Source organism: Eubalaena glacialis, chromosome 14, assembly GCF_028564815.1.
Source record: "Eubalaena glacialis isolate mEubGla1 chromosome 14, mEubGla1.1.hap2.+ XY, whole genome shotgun sequence".
Taxonomy (NCBI): Eukaryota; Metazoa; Chordata; class Mammalia; order Artiodactyla; family Balaenidae; genus Eubalaena; species Eubalaena glacialis.
Genome location: NC_083729.1, coordinates 83,169,190 through 83,186,199, shown reverse-complemented (window position 1 = coordinate 83,186,199; position 17,010 = coordinate 83,169,190). Strand labels below are relative to the sequence as shown.

Below are 17,010 nucleotides of genomic sequence, written 5' to 3'. Positions count from 1 at the left end.
ATTCCTGTGTGCAAATAATCACCTCTAACAACAATAAGAAATCATCAGCATCAGAGAAGGATAGTTTATGACAGGCAGGAATTCCCCCTTTTGAAAACTCGCAAATACAGAGGTCTGTTGTCACCGTCTTTTGTGACGCCTTCAGATGTCCTCAGGACCTGCCCACATTCTCCTGGAGGCCCACAGTCCCTGAGTCAGCGCCACAGCAACCTGGGCCCCCAGGGCCTGTGTCCGCAAGAGCCCACATCCAGACACCCACGGAAGCAGGATGAGAAAGTGAGTTGACATTTTCCACTCTCAGGGGCTTTGGGCTTAAACACATCCATCCTTGAGTGGGGAAACATATCCGTGGCAAACAGTACAAGGTGGGTGTGGAGGAGATGGGTGGGGCGGGGGTGGGGCTTGGGCCTTTACCAAGGTCAATGCTGGGAGAGGGGGGGAGGGAGGAGCCATCCATTCCAGAATTACCCTCCCTCCCAAATGCATGGGAACCCCCAGGCCCGCTCCCCCAGATTCTCAGGTGCAGTCGGCCGACCCTGCATATTCGCGAATACGGAACTCGTGGATACAGAGGGCCGACTGTACTACGCCATTTAATATAAGGAATTTGAGCATCCCCGTATTTTTGTATCCACAGGGGGAGGGGGGGCGGTCCTGGGAATAATGCCCTGCGGATACCGAGGGACCACTCTGATTGGCCTGGAGTGGAGTCTGGCTGCCAAAAATGTCCCCAGGTGACCCTAAAAGGCGGACTTGAGTCTCACGGTTCTAGAGTTGAGTCCAGCCCATCACCCTCCCCCTGTAGGAGAGGAAACTGAGTCTCAGAGAGGCTAAGTGACCTACCTCAGGTCACATAACAAGTTAGGAGCAGAAGAAGGGTGAGAACTCCGATGTCCTGACGAATGTCCTCAAGTCGGGAGAAAATAAGTCTTCTACGAGCTGGAGGTTAGAGCTAGTCGGCCATTCTCTCCCGTGTCAGCTTCCACCGGGAGGACTGCCCCCGACAGTCACTTAGGGACACCTAGGGAATAAACCTCAGAGCTAGACAGGAACAGAATCCAGGTCTCCTGTGTACATTTCCCTGTGGGGCTCTGTCCACACGCTGCTGAAAGGAGCCCGGAATGTTCCTATCCTGTCAACTGGGCTCCTGGGAGGCCTGATGCCTTCAGGCTGCTGGCTGTTGAGCCCTCTGCAGGAAGTTACACTGTGTTTGGGCAGTGCCTGGGACACGGGATTCCTCCCTCTTGTATCTTTTTTTTTTTTTTTTTTTTTAACATCTTTATTGGAGTATACCTCTTGTATCTTTTTTTCTTTTTTCTTTTTGGCCGCCCCATGCGGCTTGCAGGATCTTAGTTCCCCGACCAGGGATTGAACCCGTGCCCCTGGCAATGAAAGCACGGAGTTCTAACCACTGGACCCCCAGGGAATTCCCTCCTCATGGTATCTTTACCCCTCAGAGGCAGCATGTGTGTCACTTTAGATGGTGACATGGAAAAGTGACACAGAGGGGCATAAGCAAGAGTAGGAAATGAATCAGGAACAGAAAAATAGTGCAGGGCAACTGTGGTTTACTGAGTGTCCTCCCTGTCAGGCACTGAGCTTTCAGCATATGATCCCGGACAGCTCGTGAAAACCCTCTGGCAGGCAGCCCACTAGACAGACGTGGCCATGAGCCAGCGCAGGCACTGCTGGGGAGGGGCCGTGACAGGGCTGGGGAGATGGGAGCTAGAAGGCCAGGCCTTACTTGCATTTGATTTGCTGAGCACGCCAAGCCAGACCTGGACCAAAGCAGGCTGGGAAACTCCCAAGATGCCGGAGAACAAGGCAGGTTTTCCAAAAGTAGGAGGCGCCATTGCCCCCATTTTGCAGGATGACCCTCATAGCTTAGAAAAGAGCAAACTGAGGTGACTGGGCACAACGTCCCGGGTGAGTCTGACTGTCCCCTCTGAGCAACCCCAGTAACTGGAAAGAAAAGGAAACTGTGAGGGCAGAACGCCAGCTGGTTGAAGCCCTACTTTTCTCATCTGTCCACGGGCTGATGTAGGATTAGGTGAGAATAACACAACCCAGCTTCCTGGGCTGGCGCTCAGCACGCAGCGAGCGGTCCACAGACAGTAGCTATTGCCATGGGTCCTGGTTGTATTATGAGCGTCTAGAGACTGCTTTTCCTTCCTTTAGTCTCTTAAACAATCACACTAAACCCTGGAAACAGAAGCAGAAATGGAGTGGATGAGAGCTGATCAGAATCCTGCAATGTCATTTTCATGAAGATGCAGCCGAATGTCATCCCTGGAACAGCTTCTCATCCACGCCAATGAGTTGTTTGCTACGTCTTTGTCTTTTAAACACTTCACAGGTTCCACTGGAGCCTTTATAGGAGGGCCCACGTGGCCTCTTACTAAGGACACCACCTACTCTGTTTCATTGAATATCAGGATTAAGTGGCTGGAATCAGCGTGTGCCCCTCGGACACCTCCCACAGGGTCAGTGTGGGGTGGCAGGAGAAACTGCCCAGTTCATTCATCACCTACTCACTCACTCACTCATTCATTCATTCATTTACTGAACACCACCTCCGCACCAGGCACTGATTCAGGTGCTAGGATACTGTGACATCAACACAAAGGAAGAATAACGTGCTAGTGAGGGGAACAGATTACAGACAAGAAACCGTCAGGGGCGCTGATGAAGGTTAGGCAGGGTGCAAGGCGGAGAGCGATGGTGTGGAATGGGAAGCCTGTCTGGAGAGTGACCGCGGAGAGCTAAGGGGTCAGAGGGCCAGGGACGCCTGGCTGAGCACTCCAGGCAGAGGGAGAGGCAAAGACAAGGCTCCAAGGCAGGGGCCCCCTCATTAGTCAGCGTGGGTCTCAGCAATTCACTAACCAAATTTAACGTTGCCAGCCTGAATGCAGTACACTCTCCCAGCGCTCTAGGGTGGGCAGACCCTTGTCACATTTATGGGGCCTTCGTTTTCTGTACCTCCTCCCCTTCCCTCCAGCCCTGCCCCGTCCCCCATGACACAAAGCAGAGGTGAGATAGGAAGCACTTGGGCCCAGGAGCCCCCCATCTCCCAACGTTGGCTGCTCTGCTTGGAACCATTAGAGAATGGGGAGTAGCCTTCGCTTTCCTCATCTGTAAAATGGGGATGATCCCTGCTTCACAGGGTTGTTCAGAGATTCACAGGAGACACAGCAGAGAAGACACCATGTAAAATGTGAGGAACCACCCAAGCCCAGCACAGCTGGAATTGGGGCAGCGCGGAAAACTGGCTGGTCTCTGTAACCTTTGCTGTCATGGCTCTTTCCTTTCAGACAGGAGGCATCCCTAAAGCTTTCTCCCCCACTTTCCTTAAAACCTGTTGCATGCAACTCACAGAATTCGGAATCAAGGCTAATTCGTCTTCTCCTCTGCCAGTGAGGGCTCTGCTTTTAAGAGAAAATCAAACATTAAGCCAAAGAAATGGCTCTCTAACAGGGGACGTTGCAGCCATCACCTGACAGATCCCACGAGGGAATGTTTTCCAGGGGAAAGACTTCCCTGACTTTTATTTATTTTAAATAATTTTTTTAAAATTTATTTTTGGCTGCGTTGGGTCTTCGTTGCTGCACGCGGGCTTTCTCTAGTTGCAGTGAGCAGGGGCTACTCTTCGTTGAGGTGCGTGGGCTTCTCTTGTTGCGGAGCATGGACTCTAGGCGCGTGGGCTTCAGTAGTTGTGGTGCGTGGGCTCAGTAGTTGTGGCTCATGGGCTTAGTTGCTCTGCGGCATGTGGGATCTTCCCGGATCAGGGCTCGAACCGGTGTCCCCTGCATTGGCAGGTGGATTCTTAACCACTGCGCCAGCAGGGAAGTCCCTCCCTGGCTTTTAGAGCATCTCAGGCTGTCCCTGCCCATTCTACAGAGAGGCTCCCCATACCCCCCTCCCTGACCCCAGCACCAGCCACCTGGTTGGGTATTGGTTAAAAGCATCCCTTAGAGGCTGACCAGTCAAGGAGGTGACATTGGTTTGCCTCTGGCACCCTTCCCAGCCCCAGCCAGGGCTCCACCCATCAGACTCTCCCTTTTCTGTCTCTGCATCATGTGGTCACTGGATACCTAGCTGTTCCTAACGAGAGGCCAGGGTTTCCCAGAGGCCGGGTGGTACAGTGTTAGCTTGGGCAATAGATAGGCTCTACCTCCCTGAGCAAATGCCGTGTCTGCCTCTTTTTCTCACCTAAGAAATTGGAAGAATGTCCCCTTGCCTTTTCGGGTGGTCATCTACCCTCATCTCAGCATCACAGATGCTGTTCTAAGTGCTTCACACGCTAGTCATTGCTCCCAGCAACCCCACAAAGTGGATTCCACCACTATCCCTGCCTCACAGGTAGGGAGACGGGGCCCAGGGAGGATAAGACGTGAGGGTGGGATTTGAACCCGTGAGGTACACTTGCAGAAGCCAAGATGCTCACACAGCCCTCTGCAAGGCCGCTCAGGAACGCGTGTTTCTGGCTTCCCCGTCCACACAGCTGCCTCTCTCCTCCAGCCCATCCAGATGAGGCCGCCTGAGCCCATTCGCTCCCAGCAGGAGGCACAGCCAGCTCCCCGGCCCGTCCTAAGGAGGCTTTTGGAACCTGACTTTGATGGTAGGAAGGAAAGAGAAGGAACCAAGGGGAGGAGGTGACAGCTAATTTTGGAGCAACGAGACTCGCTCTGTCCTCAAATCCCTGATGTGGGGTGGCTGCCAGGTGTCCCCGGAGACCTGTGTTCTTACTGCCCAACTGACAAGCCCCTTTCTCTCCTCGGCCTCAGCGCCCTCCTCTGCAAACTGGGGGGCTGTGCTGGGTTCTCAAAGGCCCATCCCCCCTAACGTAACTTCAGCATCCTACTGGGGAGGGGAGATGACGGACCTCACAAAGACGGTTTGTAAAAAATGTCCAGCTGGTTATACCAACACGTCTCACCCTGCGGATCGATAGGAGTAAGGGATTGGAAGGCCCTAAGATCTCATGATGAAATAAAGCAGCCTTTTTGTGTAGGGCCCTTTCTTTCACCAGATATACCTTCCAAATTAGAGCCTCTTTCCTCATTTAAAAAGTGCCTGGATGATTTTAGCCACGTATCTCAGCAAAGACGCCTTTAGTATCTTTAGGATCTCAGCAAAAGCTCTCTAGATGTTTCCAGAGAGAGGAAATTCCCAAAGAATTCTGTCCCCAATTCTATATGTCAGGGGGCATCAGCATGGGATGAAAAAAATGGGTCACTAGTGAGCTGTACAGTGACAAGGGAGGGCTGACTGTGGCCCAGACTCCCTTGTCCCTGGTCATGGTGTCTGGGAAGCAGATGGACGGAGTAGCACAAGGCCTGAGAGTCTGGAGGCGGGGGAACCGAATTCCATGGGCTCAGTGAAGCAGACGGGCTGAGAAGGCAGCAGGCCACTCTCAAAAGGGGGCCTGGCCTGTCTGTGGATGGAAGATATCAGGACACTTGGCGTAGACTGTCTATAAGCAAGTCATTTGTGAACCCACTTACTTTTCTATTAATTTGTTTGCTTATTGGCTCAGAGGGAGAGACCAGCGTCTTGGTTTCTCACGTTTTTGACCAGCATATAAAATACTCTTTGTGAAGCAATGAGGATTTCGTGGCTCTTTTCAACTTTGCAAACCCAAGTACATTCTTTTAAGTAAACTCTTTATTGAAGCGAAACACACAGAGAGAAAAGTGCACGAATGATAAGCATAAGAGCTCAATAGATGTTCACAGTGTCCAAACCTATGAAATCACTGCCCAGATCAAGAAACAGGACATTAGCTGCACCTCAGAACCCCTTGTGCCTCTTTCCAGATACATCCCCAAATAACTACCGTCTGGACTTCAATCTTCATTAGCTTTGTCTGTTCTTGAACTTGGTGTATGTAGAACCATTCATGGTACCCTCTTGGTTGTCTGGCTTCTTTCACTGAGCATGAAGATTTCAGTTCTGTGTTACCGTGTGCTGCATTCGATTGTTCAGTTTCACTGTTAAGGACACCACAATATAGTAATCCATTCCACTGTTGTTTCCAGTCTTTGGCTACTATAACTGGATGGTTATGAGCAGCTCTGTACGCGCCTTCAGTGTTAATAAGTACATGTTTCAGTTGGGTGTATACAGAGGGGTAGAAATGCTGAGCCATGGGAGTATTACAACACGAGCACTCAATACTGCCAAACAATTTTCCAAAGTGATGGCACCACTTTATGCCCCCACTAGCCAGTGGATGGCAGGTGTATTTGCCCCATATCCTCGCCAGCACTTAGATTATTAGTCTGTTCATTTTCAGCCACTCTGGCAGGCGTGTAGATGTGTCTCCTTGGGATTTCACTGTGCGCTCTGCTTCTCATATTTACTGGTAAACTATATAACTTCTTTGTGAAGTGCCTATCCAAGTCTTTGGCTCATTTTTTTCTATTGGGTTATTAATGATTCATGGAAATTTTTAATGTATTCTGGATACAAGTCTCTTATCAGTTTTATGATCTGCAAATATCTTCTCCCACTCTGTGGCTTGCCTTTTCACTCTCTTAATGGTTGCTTCTTGCAGTATTTCCAGAGTTTATCATTGTCCCTAGGTGAGAGGAGAGAAGAGAGGAATGATTTTATGCTACCCTGTCTGGAGCAGAAGTCCTTTCAATAACTTTTCAATGAAAGAATTCATTGAATGAATCACTGATGAGTCCATCTTGAATACAATTCATTGACCTAAATATAGCCAGGCTATAAAACGGAAACAAATCACAGACTCTTAGAATTGGTAGGCTCTTAGGCTCTAGCCCACCTTCCTTCACAAAGGAGACCTTTCCATAGAGCACCCACCCCTCACATATGGACCTCCACCATATCATGGGACTGTGGGAATTATTCACCTAGTGGCCTCTTTGTTGCACTCTGGGCAGAGATATTCAAGGAAAACTTCATGGATCCATCGTACAGAGCTAGGGAGAAAGAAGCAGAGTAGCCAATTTTAATTTCTGTAACTAGTATATTTCAGGACAATGCATGAACACCCAGTAAAGATGAATGTGGATTATGGAAGAAAAGGGCACACATGGAGAAGAGAGAAAGCAAAACAAGTGAGCTTTTCAAACATACAATTTCACTCCTTCTCAACTCAAAAAAGGAGGCAGAAACCTGCTGTCCAAAGCAGGAAACACCAGCTGACAAACTGCCCACTTGGCACCCGTGAGCCCCAGCTGGCCCTCTGACCCCACTCCTATTTTAAGTCCATGACGTACAGTCAAGCTTTCCTTTTCTGCACCTGAAAGAATGACTTCAGTCCAGACTGAGTCCTTGTTAGAAGGGATGGAGTTATTTTTAGACCTGGGCCCGTAGTTGGCCTCAGTCTAATCACTGAATCCTTCCAGGGAATGGAAAGCTGACTTTCTGAGTAACATCCTACCTGGTGTCCTACTAGAGGGAACCTTATTTCTCAGACAGTTTGTTAGTTTGGAGCCAGTTGCCACTGCCAAGGATGACTCTTGGCTCTCCCACTGCATGTCACAGACTGCTCTCTGAGCCTCCCACACCAGATTATACCCACCTTTCCAGTGGAAGTGAGCCCCAGGCCAAGCTGTTCTTTCCCTCACTGGCTTACTTTCTCTGGGAAGCATGAGAACACAGCCAGATCCTGGGGGTCCAAATCTGGATTCCATGGCTCACAAGCTGTGTCTTTGGGCAGATTACTTCTTGGGGACTAGTTTCCTAATCTACATAAATCAGACTAATAACTCATGGTTATAAGGATTAAGTAAAATGTTGTAAGTAAAAAGCAATCCATGGTGCTGGTGGTAGGGAGTGCTCAATAAATTTTAGCTGCTGTTATTATTATTATCATTATCATTATTATTATTATTATTAAAGTGCTCAAAGCACTTTTATGTGTTGTTTCATCCTGTCTTAACAATAATCTTATGAGAGAGGGTTTACTGTCCCCATGTTATAAACCATTTATAACCATTCTGCAGTGAAGCTCAGAATGGATGTGTGAGTTGACAAGTCACAGGACCACTGAGCAGGAGAATTGAGTTTTTTCTTGGCTCCAGTGACAGTCCTGGGGGCAGCACAGCAGACAGTGCAGGATCACATACAACAGCAGCAAGTAGTAGCAATACCTGCAGCAAGTACACTGCTCAGTTGTCTGTACATTGCTCTCACTTAATACTCACAACCACTATAGGCTCTTGTTTCTGTCATAACCTCCATTTCAGATGAGGGGACCAAAGTTCAGAGAGGTCAAGGAAGGTGCCCAGGGGTACACAGCTGGGAATGGTGGAGTTGGGGTGTCCACCTGGTCTACCATGCCCAAGCTGTGCTCTCAGCCCCTGTGCTTCTGTCTGCTGCAGCAACACCCTCAGAACAAGTGGAAGGACTTGCTTGATCAATGAAGCCAGTGAAAGGAGGACAGCTTATTTTTCTATGTGGACAATCATGTTGCCTGCAACAAAAGATAGTTTTATTTCTTCTTTTCCAATTCGTGTGACTTTTATTTCTTTTTCCTGCCTTATAGCAGTGGCTAGAACCTCCAGTACTGTGTTAAATAAGAATGATGACAGCAAACATCCTTGCTTTATTCCAGAACTTAGAGTGAATGCACTAAGTCCTTCACCATTAAATACAAAGTTTGATGTAGGGTTTATGAGGTTGAAATAGTTCCCCTCTATTCCTTGTGTACTGAGAGGGTTTTTTTTTTTTTTCATCGTTAATGGGTATTTAATTTTGTCAAATGATTTTTCTGCATCAATTGACATGATTATATGCTTTTTCTTCTTTGATCTGTTGATACGGTGGACTATATTGACTGATTCTCAAATAGTGAATCTGTCTTACATACCTGGCATTAATCCTTCTTGGTCATGGTGTCATATTCTTTTATAACTTGTTGTATTTGATTAAGTTTGGTTGATAATTTTTGCATCTAAGTGCTTGACAGATCTTGGTCTTTAGCTGTTCTTTCTTTTTTTTTTTAACTGCCTCTGGTTGGTTTTGGTGTCAGAAATGATGACCACATAAAAAGAATCCCCTCTCCTATTTTCTGAAAGAGACTGTGTACAATTGGCATTAATTGCCCTTTAACTGTTTGGTAAAATTTTCCAGGGAAAGCATCTGGGCCTGAAGATTATTTTGGGGGAGTATTTTAACTACATACTCAATTTCTTTAATAGTTATAGAGCTGAATAAATTATCTATTTAATCTTGGCTGAGTTTTGGTAGTTTGTGGTTTTTGAGGAATTGGCCCATTTCTTCTAAATTGTTGAATTTATAAGCATAAAATTGTTTGTCATACTTTCCTATTATCTTTTTAATGGCTACAGAATTTGTTGTGGTATCTCATTTCATTCCTGATACTGGTGATTTGTGTCTTCTCTTTTTTTATCTTTGCCAATCTTGCTAGAGGTTATTAATTTTACTGATGTTCTTCTGAAGACCATCTTTATGTTCCCATTATTTTTTCTATTATTTTACAGCTTTCAGTTTTATTGATGTTCGCTCCTTAGTATTTCCTTCCTTTCGTTTGCTTTGAGTTTAGTTTGCTCTTTTTAAATTTTTTGAAGTAGGAACTTAGATTAGTTATTTGAGATAACTGCTTTCCAATGTAAGCATTTAGTGCCATAAATTTCCCTTTCAGCATTGCTTTAGCTGCATCTCACAAATTTTAATATATTTATCTTCATTTTCTTCCATTCTATGTACTTTTAAAATTTCCTTTGAGATCACCTCCTTCACCCATAAATTATTTAGTTTATTGCTGAGTTTCCAGGAGTTTGGAGGTTTTCCTGGTTTTGATTTCTACTCTAATTCCATTATGGCCAGACTATATGATTTCAATTCTTTCGAATTTGTTAAAGTTTGGATGTGGCCTATCTTGGCAAATGTTCCATGGGCCCTTTAAATGCTGTTGCTGGACAGAGCATTTTATAAATGTCAATTAGATCCTTTCAGTTGATGGCATTGTTGAATTCTTCTATATTTTTTCTTTTCTATATTTTTGCTGATTTTCTCTTTAGTAGTCCTATAAGTCCTGAGTGGGAGGTGAATGGGGAATTTAAGCTCCCAACCACAGTAGTGGATTTATCTTGTTCTTCTTTCAGCTGTCTTAGTTTTTGCTTCATATATTGTGAAATATGTTGTTGTTTGGTCCACAGGATGGCTGTATCTTCTTTGTGGATTAATCCTATATGTCAACATGTAATCTCCCTCTTTGCCCATGGTAACTTTCTTTGCTCTGAAGTCTACTTTGATATTAACATAGCCACTTCCTTTTGATTAATGCTTGCATGGTATATGTTTTTCCTTTCTTTTGCTTTCAGTCTACCTATGTCACTGAATTTGAAGTGGGTTTCTTGTAAATAACATCTAGTCGGGTCATGCCTTTTTGATCCATTCTGCCAATCTCTACCTTTTAATTGGTGTACTTAGACCATTTATATTTAAGGTAATTACTGATCTATTAGGACTAAGTCTGACATTTTATTATTTGTTTCCTGTTTGTTCCTTCTCTTTATCATTCTTCTGTTTCTTTTTTATTGACTTCCTCTGGGTTACTTGAACATTTTTAGAGTTCTTTTTTGATTTAATTATATTTTCAGTATATCTCTTCATACAGTTTTCTTAGTGACTATTTTGTATGGAGACTCTGTTGCTGGGAAACCTGTGAGAATGAGGAAGAAGCTGCTGGTGGGCCTGGGTCTCCTTATGCCACTGCGTAGAGGCCAAGGAGACGTATGGTTTCAACTGCTGCTGCAGCTGTGGGTGATTCAGACCACCTGATGGTATCTCAGTTTGGACCAGGAGCCAGAAGTGTCCAGGGCTTTGCTGCTCCAGTGGATTGGATTGTCTGCAAGGACCCTAGGTCCTTGCAGACAATCCAAAGGAGGCTGGAACTTCTTACTGGGTCTCTGGTGTGCTTTCCTTTTCCTGGACTTTGGCCAGAAAGAGTAGGATATTCTTGGGGTTTTTTGTTTGTTTTGCCTGAGCCTGTTGGTGATTCCAGGTTGCAAGCCTCTCCTGTGCCCTGTTCAGGGTACATGGAAGATAAAAAAGCTCAGGGAACTCAAAAAGTTTTTGTTTCTCAAGTCTTGAGGATTCTTGCCAGTCTACCATCTTCTTTTCCAACTTTCAGAGTTCTTTTATCATTGTCTGTTGAATAGTTTCCAGAGTTTTTAGTTGTATTTAGAGAAACAGAGTAGGGAAAGTGAATCTACACCATCTTGTTCCAGAACCAGATGCCAAAACAGCCTATTTGTTAAATGTTTCAGACATATTTTCTTTCCTGGTTGATTTTCCAGAAAGCAGAAAAAAATACTGTCAGTGGTGCTTCCTATGATCAGAACTCCACCCCCTGCTTTCTTGGAAGAGATCAATTGCATTATTCAACGTTTCTCTGAGCCTACTCTGTATTTAGTCCACAGGATATTAATTCCTTTGGAAAACCCAAACAGGTTATCACTTCTTTCCTGGATCGAAAGTTGATTCATAATGTAAATACTTGTCTGTAACACAGAAAACAGCTTTCCTCTGAGCTCTTCCCATTCCTCACCCAGTGTCTTGAAGGAAGAGGTTTTCCTTTGAAGGAAGAGGTTTTCCTTTGGAGCCGGAGGCTACGACTACATTTATCTAGAAACAGATTACCATGGAACTACTGGAGTTTTCTTAATTACAAATGTTTAGCTGCACCAGTAAAGACCTCGTATCTGTGTTTTACTTGTTCCTCATCTTGGGCCTTTGCCTGACAATATTGGATGGGCTTTTGGCCCAGTGACCTGCGGGAAAGTGCAGTATTAAAACCTGGAGTTAATGTTTTGAATTTACCACAGACACAGTAGCCAGTACACTATGCCAGCTGATCAAGCCTTTCCCCGCATCAAAAAAGTAAAAAAATAAAAATACTGCTTTCAATACCCTCACCATAGGGATAATCTTCTGGTTTCTCTTAAGTAACCAGAGAGTAGAGAAAAAAAAAAAAAATCCAATTTGTTGAATATCTTATACCTTGAAGACACAGTTTAGGAAAAAGTACACTGGATTTAACATGATTTACACCACTCTTTTCTTGTGCCATATATTACTCTTCCCAAGATTTTGAAAACAATTATAAAATGAATTAAAATCTGTGGCAAAACTTGTGAGTTTACATGATTTTAGGCTTACATCAGTACAGTGATTCATACAATGTGGTAAATAAAAGAAGCTTTAAAAATGGAATGTCTATCCTTAAGTTGAAATTGAATGTTCACATGTGAAGTAACACATTTTATATATTTTTTTTCTGAATTCCCCTTATCTACACTGACCATCTTTGGAAATATTTTTTCAAAACATATACCATTTTCTGGCACTACAGGCAAAGTTTATTGCTTGAGTACAAGGTTAAAAAGAAGCCAGTAAATTAACATGCTCTACTTGATATGGGCACTGCTCACTCCAAATTTTCAAAAGACCCAGAGAAATCATGTACACACAACTAACCAGCATATTAAAACCGCTTTTATAAATTTTTTGAAATTATTTTTAAAATCTGTGTTGAAGCACATTTAATTTCTTTTAATTTGTAAAAGAGGGGCAATTTGAGTGATTTTAATTTACAAATGAAGGGAAGAGTCCCAGAGACATCTATAACCTCAGCAGAAAACGCGAACATAAAAGTTTACACAAAACCTCTATTTCCCGTAGACATGTGTAAAATGAGCATTTTATATCAATCTCTCCACATATTATTTGCCCTCTACACTGATAAGGCAAAAAAAGACAAAAGCAAAAGAAAAATATGAAAAAAAGTGACCGTCTTTGCCTACCTTCAACAAATCTAATGTTAAAGAATAAAATAATAATAATAAACAAATCAGCTCAGAGAAAACTGCTTTTTTCCTCTGGTTCCTTTTGAAGTGAGGCTCCTTTTATTTTTTATTTTTGGAAACCTGCAAATGAAGGCTTCCTTGAAAATGGATGAATTCTGTAGCGTTTCCAGACTCAGAAGATAAACAAAGCAGTCAATTTCTCTCCCCTCCCCACCCCTACCCTGTAAATAGCCTCAGGCCACAGTCTGGGTCTCCCTTTGCTCCCAGTGTCTACCAGGGGGCTGGGGGCTGGGAAGGCCAGTGAGGCAAGGGTGAGACTGTGGGGAAGGGGAAAGGGAGGAGGAGAAGGGGAGAGCCAGGGGAGGTGTGCTCAAGGGGTGAACTCCAGCTGCAGCCGGTTGACAAGATCACATGCATGCCCGCACACACAAAATGTACACAGTAGAACTGGGAGAGAGAACTGTTAAAAGAAAAAAAAAGAAAGAAAGAAACGAAAGAAAGAAAAAGTACTGCTACATCAGCTAAAACTCAGTCATGTTCTTTCCTGGTTTGATGTCAGCTCGAAGGACTGGCTTGGAATTGCCCGCAGCGATATTGGGCCCCTGCCCACACAGCAGGCAGACAGCTCTCCCAGCCAGCAACAGGCTTTTAATAAAACAGAATGCTGTCCCATTACTAAGGCCACTGACAACTGTCCTGAGAATGGGCCCCAGTCCAGAAGAACTCCCTCCCCCAAAGCAGCAGCCGTGTTCCTTATCGGGAACGCCCCCTCTGGGGCTGCTGGCCCAGGAGAAAGGCTGGTCTCCCAGGAACTTGCTGAGTGAATGTTTGCAGGCGGACACCCCAGATCCTGCAGCTGCCTGCTTCTCTGCAGGGCCCTCACCATCCTTGAGCATGCTGCCCTGCTAATTCTAGGAGTGCATTTTGGCTTTTATGAAGGCTCTGACCTTGACAGTCAAACGGGATGGGTTTAAAAATAGGGAGCTGGCTTTCACAGGAAGAAGGTTGAAGACCTTTTGTCCCCCTCTTTCCACAGCAAGCTCTCATGAATCATGCCAGGTCTGGATCTCAAGTGTAAGGAACTTTTAACATTTTGGGGAGGGTCACCGGGCTATTTGTTTTCTCCCCACTTGGAATGAATTGGAGTATATTCCATTTGGGACAGTAGTTTCTGAAGTTTTCAGCTGCAGTCTGATAAAACATCCCCACTTAATGCGTGAGCTCCCAGGGCCGGCACCACCTGGACTGCCCTAGGGCATCGGAACTCTGATCCTGAAAGCTCTCCATGAATATTGCCCCTAGCCCCACAGGCATCCACAGGATCCTGCGGCAATGCACAGAAGTGGCTGAGCATAGAATCCACACCATGCAACCAGCAAGAAGACTGTGATGACCTCATATGAGACTGAACTCCAACCTGAAGAGAAGTCACTGTCATTGATAGGAAAGGTGTGACAACCTAGATTCTATCCCCAAATCTGTCCTGGCTTCCTATATAGCTTTAGACAACTTAGTATGTGTGTAACTCAGTTTTCCTCATTTGTAAAATGCAGAGCAGGTTGTTGGAGGAGAGCGACTCATCAGATCATAGGCTGGTACTTTCCCTTACCACACCCATGCAGGCATTGTGACTCCCTCACAGCACCCTTCTGTGCCCAGATGTGAAACCCAGTCAGCCATAACCAATCGATCACAGATGGCACTTGAGTAAAGACCTGTGATGGTTTCTAAGTTTTCTTCCAGGTGTGATGGTCTATGTGCCTATGAGTCTAAATCCAATCTATTTCTATTTATGTGGAAGTTCTGGTGAGGAAATTGAAGGAATTGGTGTTACAGGTGGTGTTTTCATTCCTTCTTTCACTTGAAGTTTGTGACTTTGGCAGTGAAAGGAGGAGAGAGGAAGTATACGGAGGGAACATCTGGGCATGTAGATGGTGTCAGAGCGGAGAACTGTGTCTTCTGGACCGCAGCCCAGATCCACCCCCAGAACAGCGGGGTCCTGGCAGGAAGCAAGATGTATGAACCCAAATCTGAGAAGAACACGCTGCAGGAGACTTGCTAGTGTGACCAGAAAGAGTTTAACTGGAAACTTCAGAGGGAGGCATTTTTAAAAAGCTCAAATAAATCTATAAAACCAGAAAAGATGAAGCACAGCCCTAGAATATCAGCTAGGTTCTTGAAAGTCAAAGAAACTGCTCTTGCTGACTCAAGCAAAAAGGGAAATGTATTAGAAGCTACAGAGAAGCTCACGGAGTCAACAGAAAAGCTGGATTCTGAGCTGAGAGCCAGTTCAGCCCAGGACAGAAACTCTTCCACTGTCAGGCGTCTCCGTGGGGCATGAATGGGCTGCCTTTGCTCAGTCCAAGGCTGCTTGACCCCGCTTGGCTCGGGACTGCCCTGGGGCAGAGGAGGGGGCTCGGCAGACAACACTGTGGACACCTTTTCTACTTCCCTGCAAGGGGCACAGCACCTGGACTCCCTGATCCACTGAGATGGCACAGGAGTCAAGGTCGGGTCACAGAGGGTCACGGAGTTGCACAAAGGAAGGGGACAGGGATTCCAGGCTACTAAAAAAAAAATGGTGCCTGGCACTGTATGTGACAGTGTCACACCATAACCACAGTGAGTGACCAGACTTGTATTAGGACAGCCCAAGGGTGCATTGCAGAGAAGTAACAAACAAACATAAAATCCGGTCCAGCAGGCCCACTGGACAGAGTTGAGGGTGATTCCAAGGTTAGTTGCCAGGTGTGGAAAACCCATCCGGAAGGCACGGGTGGGGTTAAAGGACAAAGAAAAAGCCAATTCATTACCAGCCATCAGGACCAAGCTGAGGGGAGTACAGGATGGAGTCTAGCAGGTGTCAGAGACGAGCGTCAGGGCCAGGGACGGGGTGAAGGAGGGAGTATAAAGCGGGACCTGTGGGCAGGGCTCAGGGTCATCTTTTTCCACTCTGGTGGGGTTTGTCTTGCTGGAAAAGAGTAGCATTTAATGGCTAGCTGCCATCGGCTGCAGAGTGGAGGGGCTGCCCAGGAGTGTCCGTGAAATCACTCACAGTCAGGAAGGCTCCTGAGCTCTGCTTTTTGGGGAGCACATCTCCCAAATTCAGAGCCCAGCTCCCCCTTTTCTGGGCAGGGTGCCAGTTCCCAGGGGTAGGAGCCAGGCAATGTGGTCCTAATCCTCACCGTGGCTCTGCTGGGCTGGGGGCCCGGGGTCGCGAGGAGGTTGGGGGAGGGGTTGGGGGAGGAGGCGGGCGGGGGGGAGGGACTGGAGCACCATCTTGCTCCCAAATGAAGCAGAAGCAGAGCCAGATGGAGAGACCCGAGCCCTGGGGACACTGCCGGGGCTCTGATCCAGCTGTGCCTGAAGCTGATCGACTTTGACAGGGCTCTGATCCAGCTGTGCCTGAAGCCGATCGACCTTTGGACTTTGTTTGATGGTGAGCCCTTGGGGGAAATTCCCTGAGCCAACAGACTCTCTTTTTGTGTATAAGCCAGTTTGAGTTGGATTTCTATCAATTGTAACCACAAAGGGTTTCAATAATAGATAGGTAATAATACTGATATTGATCAGGACTATGCACTATTTGCTTCATAACAACTCTAGGAGGTTAAAGCTATCATCACACCCATTTTGACCTGAAGAAACTGAAACCTGGAAAGATGGGCAAAATTTCCTAGTGCCACACAGTCTTAACTTGAGGGACCAGGGGTTCGAGTGTCTGATCCCAAGTGAGGAAAGAGATTGGGGGGAAATCCCAAATTCTGCTTATATAATAGTGACTAATCCCAGTGAGGGACAAAAAGAAAGGAAATACCTAGAAAAAAACCCAATGTGGTCACAAAGGGTGATCACTGGTGATCTCAGATCTTTAGAAAGGCACGCAAAGGTGAAGAGAGGCACAGAATCAAGGAGAACATGCATGAGGGGCCCGTACCTGTGAGAACAGTCCTGGGAAGGGCTAATGTCCAGAATAAGCAGAGGCTATTGTGGAGCCACAATGTTATGAGGGTTTTTAAAGCTACTGGAAGAGTAGAACAAGAAAGGGACAGGGCTCTGCATGGAGAAGATGCTAAAGTGTAAAGACTTGACAAAAAGGAGTCAGATTCAGCAATTTCAATTTAGCTTCCCTGTTTCCTAGTTCTTCATAATGTTCTTCCAAAGGTAGAACCCGGGGCTGGTGAGAAGACAAGGCAGCGCTCAG

At 45.9% G+C, this 17,010-nt stretch overlaps 1 long non-coding RNA gene across 2 annotated transcripts in view; it reads right to left on the bottom strand.

Annotated features, from left to right (window-relative positions):
- LOC133105130 (uncharacterized) overlaps window positions 1-17,010 on the bottom strand; it is a 151,791-nt gene that overhangs the window by 4,747 nt on the left and 130,034 nt on the right. Inside the window, exon 4 of one of the 2 annotated variants that reach the window (XR_009703806.1) lies at window positions 5,688-6,580. The exons of the other annotated variant lie outside the window; for it this stretch is intronic. This is a non-coding gene — a long non-coding RNA (uncharacterized LOC133105130). Of the gene's footprint in view, window positions 1-5,687; window positions 6,581-17,010 lie in introns of those variants that run through there. 2 annotated transcript variants of the gene reach the window in all.